Source organism: Taeniopygia guttata, chromosome 1, assembly GCF_048771995.1.
Source record: "Taeniopygia guttata chromosome 1, bTaeGut7.mat, whole genome shotgun sequence".
NCBI classification, from domain to species: domain Eukaryota; kingdom Metazoa; phylum Chordata; class Aves; order Passeriformes; family Estrildidae; genus Taeniopygia; species Taeniopygia guttata.
Window position 1 is genome coordinate 64,538,823 of NC_133024.1, and position 15,981 is coordinate 64,554,803.

Here is a 15,981-nt window from a genome sequence, read left to right on the forward strand (position 1 = left end):
AGTAACTGGGTGAGCTGCAGCAACCTGCTCATCTGCTTGAACCCCTTTTCTCTTTTTAAATTTCTGTTTTAAAACAGACATAATGAATTTTATGATTTCTTTTGCTTTTTAAAAATACCTTTTCTGTTCTGGCTAGGTATGGATCCATTTTTTTTGGTGAGGCTGGATAAGCCAGGTTCTGGATAAGCACTTTAACTTGGGGGCCACAAAGTAAGAGGGGTTACTGTGACTTGTGTCCACAGCTGTGGCTCATACTGCTGCGAAAAGAGAAGTCAAAAGTCCTTCTCTGTTAGAGGCACCAGGAGAAAGAGCACTCATCAGTGAGCTCAGCACAGACCAGCACTGTGGAGCCACGAAACAATCTCCTGCCCACATGGGAGTCTGCAGGAAAGGGTGGGAGGTTGACAGCTTTTTGGATCTGGCCCCATTTCATCTTAATCTGCTCTGGCTCCTGATCTTTTCAAAGTCTCCCCATTGTGCATGTGATTTCTGCTAAACACGCAGAGAAAATTTTAAGATCAAGACCATATGATACAGCAAGATTAATCTACCCTTTGGCCTTCACCTCTCCCTCCCAGTGGGGGAGAGGTTTGGTTCTGCTAATTTGTCATGTTACTTTTTTTCTTCTTCTTCTGCCATCATTTTTTTTCTCCTCATGGTTCACCTAAATTGGGGACTTTTACCCAAACACTTTCAGCCTATAATGAAGATAAATAGATTTCTTCATGTCCACTATATGAATTTTGGAGACATCTTTGTTTATTTCACCCAGTTTTAATATGGAGAATTTGTAACTCATTTGTAGACTATAAGTGTTTTTTCACTTGTGTTGTATATTGTGGCTGAGTGAATCCCTGTAGGTCTGTGGAGCAGATGTGTTAGCACAGGCAGTAGAACAGCTTCATTCCTTCCCTCGTCTTCTGCAATGCAGTCAAATTCCGAATTGTTATGATATGCATTAATTAAATATGAATAAATAAAATATTACCAGATAATGAAGCTGCAGTTCCCTCTGTCATATTAAATCATTGATGAGGTGCGTGTGAGTAGGAACTGTGGCTGATAAAGTCTTCTGCCGCAAAGTCCCTGACTGATTTTGGGAGCATTTGTGTAAATTTTTCCATCATCTTTGCATCAATAGCCAGAAAAAAATCTTTTGCCTTATTAAAAAATATATGGATCATGTTATCCTCCTACCTCATCAAGCCTTTCCTTTCATGCCTTCTGACATCTAAATAGTAGCTGAAAGTGGGCCAGTTTTGCAGATAACAACTGTGTAGTTCAACTGTGTTATCTTGTTATGTATCAGTATGTAATTTGCAAACTTGTTAGAGTAAAAAGAGTTAGGTTTTTAGGAATAGATGCCAAGTACTTCTATAACCTGTTTTTAAAGTCATAGTTACCTTATAAAAATACTAATTTTGGTGAAGGAATGGAAGAAATAATGAACAAAATAAAAATACTTGTTTGCACACTCTGTTTCAAAGCAGCCCATATGTTAATCCAGCTATTGTAGATTCTACAGATCCTACTCTGCTGGAAGTAAGGTATGAATTCAATAGTCATGCTTTTCTGTCCCCATAATGCCTTTTGACCCATTTGAAACATTACTTCTGCATCCATATCTATTACTTTTGTATTCTATAAATATCTCAGATTTACAGTACATAATTTCAGACTCTGCTGTATGCACCACATTCCTCTCACCTATGAGAGGTACACAGATTATTTAGTTTATATGTTGTGAGAAAGCAGATATTTGGCTTCATCAGGTGTGAGTATTAGGGAAAGGATCTCCTCTTCAAACAGTAAGTCAATTTTCTCATGAGACTGGTGACTTTAAAAGATGCTGCTTATTTGAAACCGTTCAGGCAACTGAAATCCTATTGCTCTTCTTCAGCTGTTCCTACTGATCACTTAATTTGTATAGCTCAGTCCATCAAGTGTTTCTTGCTCCTGGCTGTAGTCCATAACTGCAGTGGAAATGCCATTGCCTAGTCATAGTCTACAGAGTGATGAGTTGAGACTGAACAGTCAGAGTACTTGAGGGTTTGATTTACTATGTTTTATCACTGAATTTGCACTGGATTACAATACTTGTATCTTTTTCCCAATATTTTTTAATTTTAATTTTTTTTCCCCTCAAAGCAATATCTTTAGTCTTCTGCTTTTATCTGTTTAATGAACTGGACCTTCTGTCACTAAAAGATAGCATGGAGTAATAATAATTAGGAGAGAAATTTTCCAGGAGCTGATTATTTACTTTCTGTACTTTCACAGAATTCCTGTTAATGCTAGAGATGCCCAAGTGAGATTTAAATAAACCCTCTCACACAGCCCAGCAGCCTGTTGCAGGAGCACAGAAGTTAGAATATGATAATTTACCCTTCTGAGCTCCATTGTCACAAAGCTAGGTTGGTGCCGTTACTCAAATTAATTCTAGGATAAAACCGCCAGATCTTTTTGCTGCAGATGTAAACGTGCTTCATCAAAAAATCCCCATTTGTTCATCACATTCTTTCAGCACAGGAAAACATGCCTGATCTACAAAACAGAGTTTTGGCATCCAGAATTACCTTTTATCTCTACAGGTTTGCATGCAGGCACATGTTAATGTGGAGTAAGCAAACAAAGCCCAGCTTGTGGCACCTAAGTAGAACCACATGCCGAAAATCTCAGCCAGCAATGCAGCTGCCAGCAAATCCTCAGCGTGCACATGTCCCAGGAGCAATGTCAGCAGCTGCAAGCCCAACAACATTTCTGGCAGTGATGTTTTCCAGTTTAGGCCTTGCCACACTTTATATCTCTTGCCCATCTGTTTGTTTTGCATTGTGTTACATCATCTAGACTGCAGTAGTTAAATTATAAAATCATCGGGGGATCATACGGAGAGGGAAGCTGCCTTGTTCAGGTTGCCTCAGAGAGAGCTTTCTATTCATAGACATTAGTGTCAGAGAAAGTGTAGAGGCATTTTTGTGGGAGGAACAGACATATGGGAGGCTGGGACTGACACACAAAACCATGGGGAGGTTAGAAGCAAATTGGAAAGTTAAGGCAAGGATATGTTGTCTTCAGTATTTCTATGTTTTGGGTATGAAGTGGATTTATGATGTCCTTGAAGAGATTTTTGTTTCAGACACTGGAAGAATGGAAGTTAGGAGTTCTAGGGACTATTTTATCATTGTCATTGTTGTCTGTATCAGTATTTTGTGACTTTGAACAACATTGTTATCTGTATGCTTAAGTAGGTGATAAGAAGTCACATTCTTTCTTAGAATATCTAGAGGAAGGTAAGTAGGTCCTGTGAATAAATCTTTTAAAATTAACTTTTGGGTTCAACTGTGTTAGGAATTTTCTATATTTCCTTTTTTTAAAATATATATTCCTGTAAAAACAAAAAGTATGTTTTAATGACTTTTAAAAGGAAATTAAGTAGCTTTTTGAGAATATTTGTAGATAAGTCAGCATAAGGTCTTTAGTGAGAGTTGTTCCTTATCTATTCAGAAACAACTTCAGAGTGTTGCATCCTTTCCAAAACTAGGAAAACTTTAAAGTATGGAATAATCTAAAAATTTTAAATGAATGTTTTAAATAAGTAAGACATCTGAGGAAGACATAAGGACATATCTGAGAAAGCTGTGGGGGATTCAAAAAGAATAATGTGGCAGAATTTGTTAAATTAATTGTTAGTTGATCTTTCATACTTGCTATACAACTTCAAAAGCAGCCCAATATTTTGTGAATTCACATGACAGCCCTCTTCAGACAGTAGGATATCAACTTTGTTCAAAAAATTGGAAGTTGATTGGCTTCCACATTTGCAAACTTTATAAATCGTAGTAATGGCTTTCATTTCATGGAAGAAGATCAACTCACGCTGGTTTGTCTAATATCAGCTATGTCTGTGCAACTGAGTAGTGAAATAGGTTACAAAAAAGGTTATGAAAAATACTTCTGTAAAGAATGACCTGCTGAAATGCTAGGCACTATCATAAATGATACCTATAACTTTTTAGGTAAAGTGTAAAGCCTTGCTTTCAACAATAACCTAAGGAATGTATATAAATATAGTTTTGTGATCCATAGTTAGTACTTCTTCTGTACCCCTGCCTACATACTTCTTGTTGATTATCATTTAAGCACTGGCTGAATATTAACATCCGATCCTTGCTTCACATGGTTACAGTCCAGAGTGCTTCAGAAGGTTATGTAGGCTAATGGGGTTTTGATTGGTTGGCTTTTATTCTGTCATTCTCTCTCTTTTATTTTTATTTTTTTAAAATTACAGCTTTTCTTGAGCTACATGGAATGTGTGAGCTTTTCTGTTTTCATCCAGGTCTTTTTATCTGGACATGCCTGTGAGCTTAAGAATGAAAGATGTATTTCGAGAGCAGATTGAGTTGTGGGAAATGTAGATAGAGACATAATGCCTTTTCATCAACCCTAGCATTACAAAATCAGTTTAGATCTGTCCAATGAAAATACAAAAGCATCTAATCCTTGAAGCCAGTAAGAAATGTCTTCTTTCAGTCTGAAGTTTTGTCATCTAGTTGGTTTGGAGGAAATGTACATGTATCTCAATGGTATGAGACAATATTAGCCAAGAGGCTCTGAATTGTCTGTGAAGGAGAAGGTCTGTTTTTTGGAGATATCAGTTCTGCTAATGTCCTGCTGAGAAAAATTCTAAAAGTTAATCATTATTGCTTTTGAAGACAAATAAAAGATTTATATCTCAATAGTCTCCCCACTAAGGAAACTATAATGATTTTAATTCACCCTTTAAGCAAACACTTTTCCCTTGCTAATATGTTCTTTGACTTTCACTCAGTTTTACATGCAGTTAGAGTGTATCTCCTCCTTTTACTTATCTTTCAACTACATTCAGGCAGAAGTGCTGACAGTGAAAAAACGTTGGAGTACCTTTTATGAGTCATACTAGGAAAACTTAATCAAAAGAATCATGGAAGGGATCTGAGAGGTTACATGGGAGAACCTGCCCTTACCTAAATTGACTTTATAGGTTTCTGGCTAACGTGTGTGTGTGCAGTTGTAGTTAGGGAAATTCAACAAGTCCTCCACATGATCTGTTCTAGTATTTCTTTATCCTTGCAGCTGAAAACAGGTTTTCTCATGTCTGAATTAATCTACCTTTTGGAAGCTTAAGATCACTCTGCTTTGTTGTATTTGTAATAAAACTAATAGGAGGAATTTAGTTTTTCTTCATTTTGGCAGTCTTATTAAGTATTGGAGGCTGCTGTTTTGTCTCATCACTTCTTTTCTGAAAAGAAAGATCCTGTTTATATTAGCTCTCCTTCATTAGTCATATTTCCTCATGTTATAATATTCCTTAGTATTCTCTTAATCCTCTGAAGATGAAATCCTCATGTTTATAAACGGGAAACACAAAAGTGGGTTTGTTGTGTTAGCTAACACTGCAGTAACCCGGGGGATTAAGTCAGATGTCCTTCACAGAGGTGATACCCTCAGCAGGCGGGTGACTCTATTTGCTGTAGTAGTTTATTTCATATCCAGTATGTGATAAACTGCAAAACTTACATCCCTCTTTGCAGAACTGCTGTTTTGCATCTAAGCAACTGACTCTTGTAGTGATGGCTTCAACCTTTGTGTCACTTACTCTTTTGTGGTTCAGTACCTTGGACTGGTTGAAATTTATCTGTTTTTTTCTGATGACTTTGCAGTCTTCAGATTTATACTGTTCCACAGTGCTTACAGCTTTACCTATGATGGTGTCATCTACAGATTTAAAATGCATTTAAATAATTTCATTAATTGCACATTAAGGCAAATAAATGTTGACCGGGATTGGAAACAAAACTCTGGTGAGTTTCTCTGCTCATTGTCTCCTAGTTTGACAGTAAACTACCCTGGTTAGCTTTTCCAATCCCCATATTAAAAGCAATTTCTATAGATGGTATTTTCTTGATTCACAGCTTGAGTTTCAAAGTTCTGAGCAGAAAGCCTTATAATATCTACTGTCTCTCCTGTTATCCTTTATAGGAAGACTACTTTGGCAAAATTTATTCTCGACAAAACTATTTTGACTATTGTATATAATTTTAATATCTTTTAAAGTTCAAATATTGTGTTTCCTTTATTGCTTTGTATTGTCATGGAAACAAAGAGTGGCTGAGCTTTAAAGGGATGTCTAAAGGTCATCTGGTGCTGGGTGCCCAGGATCATGTCTAGATGGCTTTTGAATATACCCAAGGCTGGAGACTCCACCATCTCTCTGGGAAACCTGTGCCAGTGCTTGGTCCTTTCAAAGAGAAAAGATGTTTTTTTTCTGTACAGAGGGAATCTCCTGTGTTTTAGTTTGTGCCCATTGCTTCTTGTCTTGCCACAACCAAAAGGAAAGGAACATGGTTTGTCTTCTTTATACTTTACCTTTGGATAACTTCTCTCAATAATCTCAAATAAAGGTGTATTTTCTGCAACTCCCAGTTTTCTGTTGTGTCCTAGTTTTAAAGACAGACATTTGCTTTGACTTTCTCTCTGAGATCTTTGTCCTTCAAAATTCTCATAAAATAGTGTCTGGTAGCTCAGAGTTCATCTTAGATGTATCTCTAAATATTCTTCATATCTCACTCATTTGAAAATGTTATCTAAAAACTCTCTCTGACTCATTTTCTTCTTAATATATCTTGTTTTCTAGTCTCACTGTTGTGAGTTATCTGCCTGATTGTAGTTTATCTTTTTTAATGATCATTCAAATAACAAAACTACTCACAACAATTGGCTTCTCATATTCATCTGTTTTAAATGGATATTTTATATTTGTATATCCCTGGCTTTGTGCAAGACTCCTTGCTAATCTAACTAAATAGCTGTGTAAGCCATGGGAATTTGATTTGTGTTTTACTGTTATGACTATAATCTTTATCCCAATATAGTCTAATTCATTTCTTTGATGAAAAAAAGGCCTTTAAAATTTAATACTTCACAATAAAGTTGTTAGACTAATAAGTGCATTATAAGTAGGCAGATTTAATTGAAAAAATAATCAAAGCAAAAGTAAGTAGGGCAGTTAAAATACATATTTTGTTGCTCACCACAATCAGTTACACAGAAAAATCTGTAACTTCAGGAGACCTTGCTAAATTGTATTAAAAGTTAACTGTTTAGAATGGGTGTTTCTCAGTAATACCTTTAGCTGATACTTTCCACTTGAAGATGTTTTGCAAATGAGGGTTTATATTTGTAACTGTGGAATGGCTTAAGCTTGTAAATACCAAAGGAGTAATTTGGAATAATAAACAATTGAAAACAAGTTATACTCTTCAGATAGCAAGTAGTAATACCAGAACACCAGAATTTGTTGGACTGCAGCACTGACACTTCTCTTGGACTGTAATTGAAAAAATATATGATAGAATGCCTGTGTACTTAGTGCTAAGGGTGATGTTAATATTTATCATATGGATTGGATAGGAGGTCCGGTTATTCTCAAAGTAAGGAACAGAATTATCTAATGGGTAATAGGACAAATATTTCCTCTTTGTGCTGAAAAGGAAAGCATGCCATTGATTTTGAAGAACAGAATAGTTGAGAACTAATTAATTTTTACAATTTTTTCATTTACTCTCCAACTGAATGAATAAAACAAAGCCAAGAAATTTTCCATCCTAACTGTGCAGATAAAGTAAGGCATCTTCAGTGTTGAATTTTTCCTGTGGCTTCAGCAGTGTTTTTTGAGAGATGTCTGTTGATATACTATATGCCCAGTAAACAAGCTTTTGTCACAGAAAGAAAAGGAAATCCATAAGCAAAGGCATGTCACATTTCTTTTTTCCATGAAGAATAATGATGAGGCTGTAAATAAAAATAGTACAGGTGGTTGCAGTTGTAATTAGTTGTGCCATCTTAAACATTTCCAGTTAAAAGTAGCTTTGTGATGTTTTGGTCACTGCAGCTAGCATGGTAAATCTGTGGAGATGTAGGGAAAAGGTGTTGAATACAAGGGCAAACTAATAAACATTTGTATCAGCATTGGAACATCTTGGCTGAAGTATATTGAGCAAACTGTGATAATTAAAATCTCTGGGAGTGGAACAGAGTATGTGGCAAAATATGCAAGACATATCAAAGAGAGCATGTGCTAAGGGTATGTTTTAGCTAATGACAAAATTTTTATTTCAACTCAGTCCTCAGGTATCATAAAATAGTTTCTGATAGTCCAGTCTTAATATTTTACTCATGCAAGTTCACATTAATTCAGTCAGAAGTATTTCAGATTCACTTAGACAAGCATGTTTTGAAGCAGTCTTCTAGTTTTTTCTGCCTACAAATGCAGAGCTCGAAAATAATTAGATATTGTGCCTTATCAGAAAAGCTGTTGCTGTGATTAAAAATGTTTTTTCAATCCTTTTTTTCCACTGCTGTGGGCTGGAATCTTTCATGATAGCAGATTTCTTTTTTGAGGTAAAGCAAGATTTAACATAATGTTATTTTTGTTGACAAAATATTAATGTGGAGGTTTGTGTGAGATGAATCTGAGAAAAAGGTTAGGGCTTGGAGAAGGTGGGAGATAAAATCTACTCATACACAGTGAAGTTACAAAATACAGCAAAATCTTGTGTTAATGTTTGTTTTAAGTAACAAAGCCTGTAGCCAGTCCAGAGATACTGCTTTTAATTAGGGTATTTTCACAAAAACTGAAAACCTATAATTTGTATCTGATAATTCATGAGAAAGAGTAATCTTTTCTAACTTACAGATTCTTAAGATAGGTCATACAAATTAACATTGCACAGTGTTCCATTGACTGTAGAAGGACTGTGGGGTGATGTCCTAGTTTAGGGCAAATTTGGGGAAAACCCCCTGAAAGGAGCCCCCAGGAAACCCCCACGGCCCCTCCCCACCCACCTGGTTCAGGGAAAAATTTCCTCTGAGAGGGAAGTGGAAAAGAACCTGTTTATTCAACAACAAAGCACTCCCCAGCACCAAAACAATTAACACAAGATGACAACAAGACTCTTTCACCCCTCTGAAGAGCTGAACAAATCCAGAAGGTCTTTCCTGGGAGTGGTCGCCCGGGTCTGGACGCTGGGGATGGCTGCTGCAGATCTCCAAATGCAGGCTCCTGGTGTTCCTTGGTGTTTCCCAGATCCTAGTCCAGAGCAGGTTGAATGATATTCAGAAAGAGGAAAGGGAAAAAAAAAAAAAAACAACAGTCCAGGGAAAGAATTGGACTGCTTAACCTAACTAGGAAGCAAAGCAAGAAAGCAAGAAAGCAGGCAAAGCAAGCAAGCCAAGCAAGCAAGCAAAGCAAAGCCAGCCAGCCAGCCCTAGCCTTTTCTAGCTTTCCAGCAGACATGGGGGGAGGTGAACCAGATGATAACACAGCAAAACAAACCTTCACTTTCAGAGTCAGTTCTGAAAGCACAGAACATAATATCAAACGTAAACAGAACACACGATTGGAGATACAAACACCATAACAGTCACCCTAGGACAGGTGAATAGTTCATAATTTTTCATATTTTTAGCTATCTAGCATTAGATAAGTTCTATCCTCCCAACAGTGTCCTTAGGATAGGAACATGTTTGAAAAAAAAAAGAGTAAATACTTGAGGCAACATTTTGATTTATGTGTAAATGTTTACCTCTTCTGGTAAATATTTAGACTTTGGTGAATTTAGAAACATTTGAATTCAAAATCTGAAGATTATACATAAGAGCAGAATGAGATATTAGTGATAATACGTGAATTCACAAAAACATTCCTTATTTCTATCTTAATGAGGTATTTTTGGAATAGTGCATACATCTGAAAACATTCCTAGCTTAGGTGAAGTGATTTGTGTTCGTAAGACTTTTCAAGATTCTCTATTTTCTTGATGTGTAATAAGGCATAGATGGCTTTAATGGTTTGTATTTTATTTTATATATTTACCCTAGTTTCAGAATTGGAGAATGATTTTTCCCATGAAAGAAAATCTAGCTGTTTCTGTATTTTATACCTCAATCAAAGTATATTTCTTTGCAAAAAAAAAAAAAAAAAAAAAAAAAAAAAAAAAAAAAGAAAGAAAAGAAGGGAGATTTAGGTAATTGCTTCCACAAGCATTTGGCACACAGTAAAATAGAATTCCTAATCTTTATCATGTGTGGAAGGCCAATTACTGGTAAGAAATCAAATCAGAAGATCTAATGTCTCAAAACCCCATGGATTTACAGTGACATAGAGCTTAGTGCATGGGTTAAACTTCAGGATTTTGTATTCTATGCATACATCGCTGTCCATCTGCATCTGCAGTGTGTTCAGGAACACATTGAATAGGAAGACATGCAGAAAAAAATTGAAGCAGGCACAACCATGACGATAGAAGCTTTGAAATTACTTAAACCTCTGTGAAACACTGTATATCCCTTTCATTTTTGGAAACTGTGTGATATTTACCCTTTTGAGCATGTAATTGCAAGTCATAGCTGCCAGTGATTGATCAGTTGTGTAGGGTGAGTTGCAGTCTGTATCAATGCCACTAGACAGGAGGCTCTTGCTGAAGAGAGTGAAACTTAGTTCTGCAAACAGAAGATTACTGGCATTAAATGAAAGCATGAATACAGCTGAAAAGTAAAATCTTATTAGCTGCATTAAGAATTAGCAGCATGGGACAAATTACCATTAACATTAAAAACTAAAATTGATACTACATTTGGGGTAATGATCCACTGATTGGCCTGAGGACACTGCTAGTGACGCTAATGTCTTTAAGTGGTGGTAAAAGGCAGCAGCCCAAGGCTTACAGCGAAGTGGCTTACCAACAACCACAGACATCCCTGATCCTCCCCCTTTGCTTATCTGCAGGATACAGCTGTTGCTGAAACCAAGTTAAATGTTCTGGTCTTAGAGAAACAGATTGGCAGGGATACTGAAAATATAAAATCTATTCCCTACGCACAGACCTCAAAGAAAAGCAAAACGCAGCAGAGAGTGATATTTTTCCCCAGAAAGAACTCATGAAGGCTATACAGTCAGCTTCTGAGTTGCTGACAAGCAAGCCTTTTTGATCTCCTGGTAATTTAAATAACTTTTCACAGTCTTCTCTAGAAGCATATTAAGCTTTTTCATTTTATGACACATTTATTGCAGATTAGTTACTCTCTGCTGCTTTTTTGCCATTGTAGAATCTAATGAGCGTAGAAGCTAATGTAACATTTTAGAAATGAAACATCATGGGGCTGGAGACTGCAGGCGTTGTGATTCCACGTGTTAGCATCCTTTATTTACCTCATGCTTACCTCATTTTATCCATTTGACAACAGGAAGAGTCTAGAGCTCACAAGTATGTATGTTGGGCTTCCCCCCTGATTCTGACAGTTCCTACTGCTCACTGACACCACTGTATAATCTCAGTAACTCTGTTTTTCTTATCTTGTACCTACAGTCTTAATTAGGTCAGATTGTAGCCTTGGGGTATTTTCTCTTTTTTTCCTCAGCCCTATTGTTAATGTTCAATAAAGGCCTCAGAACTCTGGTAATATTCCATACAATAAAGGGACTACAGTGTTGCATTTTTAGCCTTGCTGCTGTTAGTCTGTACTTCTCTCTCCTGCTTTATAGCTTTGTCTGTAGTTATACAATGGAACATCTTATTGCAAGATGTTTTCACTGGAAAAGCATTTTTATTTATATAATATTTTGAGTTGGAAAACAATTAATTCTGTAAAGTTCAAACTCTAAAGTTGACCTTCTTTTGTCTTGCATTACCATGGGTGTCATAATTTTGTTCCTTTATTCTCAGTCAGTCAATGGTGAGAGGAAGGACTGGGGTTTCATGAAACATTTATTTCCTTACTGAATATAATACATAAACACTTGATGTTTCTTCTTGGCTGGGAATGCCATGCCCACATGAGCGAGAAAGGCAGTTGTCTCTTCTGCCAGGAGTTCAGATCTATTTCTGATACAGTTTTGGCATCAAAAGAAAATTGTGGGAAAGCTCTTCTGTTTAATTACTTGCAAAGGACCTATTGTATAGTAATCCAGATACTACTAAAGAGGAGAAGGTATGTATTTATTTGCTCACCAGTTTAGATTCTGTGTAGAAAAGAGTTTCAATAAAACATGCATATTTGTTTTGTTTTTTCTAAACACACAGAGCTCTCCTACAGCAACAGGCAAATTATGGTAATGTCTTAGAGGAACAAGCAGTGGTTGTGTGGTTACTGAGTGGGATCTTTGCCTGCAGTAAAATTTTACTTTACAAACTAAATGTGACAACAGAATCTCATGCATAAACTGTTCCTGGGAGCTGAGACCTATTTAAAACAAGCAGCCTTGTTACATTCTACACATGACTGGAAATCCTTTTAGACCCTGACCTAGTCTTTGAAAGCATGAGTTTCTTGAGCCTGCTTTGTGCAGCACTGAAGGCTTTCCTACATGGCTCTCCACGGGCCCGTGTCCTTTAAGAATAAACTTGTAAACCCATAGGAAACATGGCGCTTGACAAGTTTACCTTAAAAGAATATATGCTCATTTGAACTGTGACCTTTTAAAATTTCACAACCTGTGAATTATTTTTGAGAGGAACAAGAAAATTGTGCCAAAGAAGTTGATAATTGAGCTCCAAAAGTGTTTACACAAGTTGAAAAATAGGAAAAAAAGACATTATTTCTGTGACATAGTCTAAATAGGACTCAGTAGAGACAGGGAACCGACTCTGCTTAGCACGTGAAGCCACATCTGGAATACTGTGTCTAGTTTAAAGCCCCTCAGTTCAAAGGATATATCATTAAACTGGACGCAAATAGAGAAGGACCATCATGATGTGGGTAGCTGGAGCTCTTGCTGTGTGAGGAGAGGCTGATGGAGCTGGGGTTTTTCAGCGTGGAAAAGGAAATTGCTTCAGGGGTACCTGCCAGTAGCCTCCAATGTCAATGGGGCAGCATCTCTTCTCCATCAAGGTTGGAGTCCGGCTCTTCGCAGTAATGCTTGGTAAAAGGGTGAGTGGTGATAGATATACATTGAAACAAAAATTTTAGACTGGATATAAAGAAAAATGTCTGAGATGTCAGCCTCACTGAAGTCCTGGTAGACAATATCCACTGCTATCCCTGCATCTGCCAAGCTAGTAATTTCATTGCAGAGGTATAAAATTGGCTGAGTGTGCCTTCCTGTTGGTGAATCCATGATGATTGCTTTTGATCATTTTCTTGTCCCTAATGTGCCTTGAAATTATTTTCATGATTCATTTATCTATCTCTTTCCCAGAGACTGATGTGAGGCTGATTTGTCTGTGGTTCCCTGGGTATTCTTGAAGATAGGAGTGAGATTTGCTGAGTCTTCAAATGGCTTTCCCAATGATCACTATCATTCAAAGACTACTGAGTGACTTCACAAGAACATCATCCAAATTCATCAGCACCTGCACAGTGCATCCTGTTAGGTCCCATAGATCTACATTGCCAGTTTTGCTTAAGTATTCTCTAATCTGATCTTTTTCCACCCAGAATAGGTTTTCCTTTCTCCAGACTTTCACCCTGCTTCTGGGACCTGGGGTTCCTGAAGGTTTGGCTTGATAGTGAAGACTGAGACAAAGAAGACATTCAATACTTTAATCTTTTCCACGTTTTGTCACTGGGGTCCTATCTCATGCACTGGGGCTCTATTTCATGGGTGTGCATTTTCTGCAGTCTTTCTTTTGTTCCCTCTGTATCTAAAGAAGCACTTTTTATTGCTCTTGATGTCTCTCATCAGATTAAATTCTAATTGGACTTCAGCTTTGCTAACCATGTCTGCATGCTTGGACTTAGACTATATGCCTCCCAGGTTACCTGTCCCTGCTTCCACCTTCTTTATGCTTCTTTTTTTATGTTTTAGTTTTGCCAGCAGCAACATGTTCATCCATGCAGGCCTCCTGGCATTTTTGAACATCTTCCTGCTTGTTGAGATGGACTGTTGTGGAACTTGGAAGTGATCCCTTAATATTACTCAGCTTTCTTGGGCCCCTCTTCCCTCCAGGGCCTTATCCAATGGGACTCTTCCAAGCAGATACCTGAAGAGTCCCAAGTCTGCTTATCTGAGGTCCAGAACTGTGATCTTGCATTTTGCCCTACAATCCCTTCACAATACAGAACTCTCCTACCATGGTCACTGCAGCCAAGGCTGCCTTCTGCCTGCACAGTCCTAGTCTTCCTTTTTTTTTTGTGAGAGTGAGCAGAGCATCTCTTCTTACTGTTTTTTTCTGTCACTTGGAACAAGAAGTTGACACTGATGTTCTCCAAGATCCTCCTTCCTCCTACACTGTGTATGCCCCAAGTGGGTTAAAGTGTCCCCTAAGTTATCTAGGACTATGAACGTAGAGCTACTTCAAGCTTTGAGCATGAAACTGGACTAGGAATTTCTCATGTCTAAACTGGATTATCCTATGACCCTGTGATGCTTGTACATTTCTTGGATTATCACACAGCCATTTGTGTTTCTCTCCAGTGGAGAGAGATAGTTTAGCTGTGGGAGGTGACCTCCTCTTAGGGGCAGTATGCCATTTGTGTGGGGTTACTCACAGGTCAGGCTCTGTATGTAGCCCCTCAGGATGACTTCCTGATGAACTGTGTTTGCATGGCTACATTTTGGAAGTTGGGGGGGACTACAGGGGTGGCTTCTATGAGGAGTTGCCAGCAGCTTCTTTCATGTCATGCAGAGCCAATGCCAGCTGGCTCCAGGATGGACCCATTGCCAAGTCTGACCCAATTAGCTATGGTGGTAATGCCTGTGTGATAACATATTTAAGTCTGGGTGTTTTTAAGGTATTGAGAGAATCTGAATGAGTATTAATACTTGTAGTAAAATAAGAGTTAAGCTTTAGCATGAATTGCAGGAGAGGGATGTAGATAATTGTTTTCTTTACATGCTGGAAACAAGAAAGCTTTTTACATGTTGCATAAAGTAGCTGTTTCTTTCAGTTCTTCAACTAAGCAAATGATATATTCTAATGGGTTTTTCTTGGTTGGATCATTCTGCTTTAATCTTGTTATTTGTTCATCATTGGAATATGCAGTTGCCTTCCTGACTGTTTCCTGTGAATAAGGCCCACACTAGGATTACATCTCAGTTTTAACAGGCTGTTAGGTGTTTGCAAGTTTTACATTTTTGTTTACAGGTAGATAAAGAACCTATTTACATTTGCATTGTAAATAATTTCTGGAGCAGCTGTTTATGCCAATAAATCAATGTTAGATTCCTGCTGTAGTTGCCCAATGGCACCTAATTGAAAGCTTTCATCTGATTCCTCCTGTTTTCAGTAGATAACTTCCTCATAGAGTAAATGTTTTCTCCATTTCCACTATAAGGTATAAAACAAGAGAAGTCATCAATGAATCACAAAAAAAAAAAATTTAACTGAAAAAATTAGTTACTATTGGGCATTAGGAATGTGGAGAGTTTGGTAAGAAAATCTTCTTTGGGATGATCAAGGCATTTCTCTGGTCCTTTCAGCTCTCACCTGTGCTAGATGTTTCACTCAGTAATGCATCAGTTCTTGCTTCTATTTCCTTGAACTGCTTGATGGAAGACAAACAGGACAGCCAAGAGAAATAAATTTCATGACATCGTCTTGGGTGTATATGTTTAAGTTAATAAGTTATGCTCAATTTTATTTCTTTGTTCTCTAATCTGTCTAAACTACGTTACAGGCTCCACTGATCTGTGAAGACTAAATAATGTGCAGGCTTGTACACGGTATTTTCTGACTAGGAAGAAAAAGCTCTTGTTTATTTCTCTTAAGCTTTGTTGAGGAACCTTAACCATGGGAATAAAATAGGAAACAGGTCTGGTACAGAACTAAATGTTTACTGATGTATTTTTAAACAAGGGAAGTGTACTGACATTGTCAGGTGAAGACAGTGTAAACATTGCTGCAGAGTTTTAATTGTACACTGACTAAGAAGTGTTTTTTTGGGTTTTTTTTTCCCTGCTGTGTAATATGTCTGGTGATTAATCTAGTATCCATTAGGAGTGCA

The 15,981-nt window shown here is 37.4% G+C and overlaps 1 protein-coding gene across 4 annotated transcripts in view; it reads left to right on the forward strand.

Annotated features, from left to right (window-relative positions):
- The window catches only part of DCLK1 (doublecortin like kinase 1), a 230,113-nt gene that overhangs the window by 136,098 nt on the left and 78,034 nt on the right, over positions 1-15,981 (forward strand). The gene's annotated exons all lie outside the window — the stretch shown is intronic.